Below are 2,818 nucleotides of genomic sequence, written 5' to 3' on the forward strand. Positions count from 1 at the left end.
GAGTAAGTGTGTGACGAGTCTCCTCACCTGCTAAGGCACACACAACAGCTCTTCCAAGCCTGGAAGCTGAAATGGAACAGCGCCTGAAGTCTCTCGCATCACGTTCATAATTTCTCCCTGATTGTAATAGTGCTTCTGTCATTTTCAATTTCTCAAATGTTATCACAACCCACCCCCCCATGAAAAACACTATCCACCACGGTGTTAATTTTGGAAGCTGACATGGAAAGCATGGGAATACAGTGACAAAGAAGGAGAGATAGTAAAGGCAAAGCACACAGCTAGAATTTATAGCCGTGAGAAGAACCTGTCATGGAAAACCAGCGGTTTTTAAAGTCCTAACAGTTCAATCCTGATGGGACAGGATGGAGGATTGGACGGAAAGACAGAAGTACACCCGTGTTTCTCCTGCAGTGTCCAGGGCAGATCACCACCTGTTCGGAATCAGGAAGGCAGGGAAGGAAATACTTTCCTCTCCCTGTCCACAGTGTCATCCTGCATTTCCCTCTTGTGCCACATACTGCTGCTCGCATAGGCACCCCTGCACCGTGGTCCGTGTCTACTCTAAATATCACTTTTAACCGAAATCATGTTGTCAGCTAGAGACTGGGAAGCTCAAAACATCAGGCTGCAACCTGAACAACATCTCTCCTCTTGCTTTTTTTCACTTCAGAATGACTTTTAGTCAAGGCTCTGCTCATGACTGAGGAAGGAGGTGGACAAGATACAAGGAACAACCCTAAACTCTTAAATCATGAACAACCAGAGCCTCGCAAGGGGAGGGTTGAGACTGGGCTGTGACTGCCCTGAAGGATACTGGCCAGCGTCTGAAGGAAGAGGATGGGATACACACCGTGCTGTTGAGGCCAGGCCATGCTGGTTCCCAGCGGCACCGGGTCGGAAGCCTTATTCAACATGCAGGGAATGAATCCCGCAGCCTTCTGCAGCGTATTGCTAAAGCTACAGCGAAGGGTGCTGATTGATGGAGTGACAAAGAGCTGGGATCCACCTCCTCAATTAAAGCAAAAGTTCATCTCTCCAGGGCCAGATTTTGAAATTAGATCTGCTTAAGGGAAAGCCAGTCTACTGCATCCTTCATTCCACTGTATTTTTGTCTGAAGCAAGGGATGCATTTCACTTCACCAACTGTTCACTTTTTTGCTTGGTTGCACTCACTTTGGCTGCTTGTAAGTGAACTCTTCTTACCACATGTGCCTTGTATGTTCTATTAAAGCCACGAATTGTCTGGCTTCGGTGAGGCTGGATGAAAATAAAAGAAGGGCAACTGGCAGGGTCTATTTCTTAATAACTGTCATGTTTTCAGCTCAAGTAAAAACGATTTAAATGCAGCAAATGCCCTCTCCATCAAAGAACAGCATTTTCTGGGCAACTGGCTACCAGGAGAGAGTTCAGGAATTCAGCAACAGGGCTATTCACCAACTGATGGGACATGCATAATTTGCTACTCCTTGTCTGTAGCTGCACCAGGAAAAGGTATTAAAATTTGTTCAAAAAATAGTCTGTGTTGCATCACGTAGCTATACATATTACAAGGTTACACTCCATCACTGCAATAAAATCCCATGTGATAGAGCTTATTTTGGAAACAATTTTACCATGGGATATAAAAAGAAATTTAAACCGGTAGGAATAAGCTGAGTGGTATGAGTTATTTGTAGACAGATGATCCAGCTCAACGTTTACCTTTTCAAAAAAGCACTTAGTGCTCACTGATTAAAAACTTGGAGACTGATCCTTCAAACGCTGGCATAACTAGCTCAGGGGAGCAGGCTGCCTGTCTTACTAGACTCTTGTCTAGATTTCTGTGGGACTAAATTCTGCCAAAGTGTGCAAGGTCAAGCCCTCCATCCTTACACCGCACAGTGAGATACAGGTTATTATCTGCGTATTACAGATAAAGAAACCAAGCCCCAGAGCTGCTAAATACCTGGTTTTCCACCCCAAACAGAATGAAAAGTGTCTTAACTAAATTCAAGTGGATGAAGCATCAGACCCTGCCTAATCTGCCCATTTTTACGAACACAGTGTCAGTATTAAGGTCACAATTAAGTTCTTTGTTTTCTTGTATGAGCTAAGAGCCTATTTCTTCCCAAGAAGAAAGTTTTTTGGACCACACCTTCTCTAGTAAAGTAAAATTACAATTTTAATGACTCAGAGATTGCCTGAGCAAAGCAGTTATTAACAATTTAATCAAACTGTAGGGGGAAAACCTAATAAAAATGTCACATTTGTATTCAGAAGAATTAAGAACAGTAAAATAGAAGTAAAAACTTTTGACTTTATTAGCATTGTTCATTTAATGTCACTATTTTTGTTCACTGTTTCTTTTTCTCGATCTTGCTTTCTGGTTGGACAACCAGGTTTTTCTGTTATTTGGTGTTAAATACCTACTAGTATTGCCCACCCACCTGGGACTTCTGTAACTGGTGCAAGCACAGGTATATCTACTTTTAAGCATTATACAAAGAAAACACAAACTGTTAAACTAGGAAAGGATATTTCATGTTGCAGAAACTAAATGCAACCTGTTCTAAATTCAGGGCTACCGGGAAAACATCTTCTGGCATGGAGACAATCAAAGCGTCAATATTAATTCGACATCACAGTGGACCAGCAGTAGAAATTATGTTTTGTACACAACCATCAGGTATTTCTTTTGTTCTCAGTATACTGAAAGGGTCAGAGTTGCCTTCTTTCTTTTGGCATGAAGCCATTAGATGTTTGGAAGATAAAGTCTTTAGATGTTTGGAAGATAAAGTCTCTAAATGCTGAAAATGGTGGCTAGGCTAGGCTAGGC

The sequence above is a fragment of the Eurypyga helias genome, unplaced genomic scaffold (genome assembly GCF_000690775.1).
Source record: "Eurypyga helias isolate BGI_N326 unplaced genomic scaffold, ASM69077v1 scaffold21899, whole genome shotgun sequence".
NCBI classification, from domain to species: Eukaryota; Metazoa; Chordata; class Aves; order Eurypygiformes; family Eurypygidae; genus Eurypyga; species Eurypyga helias.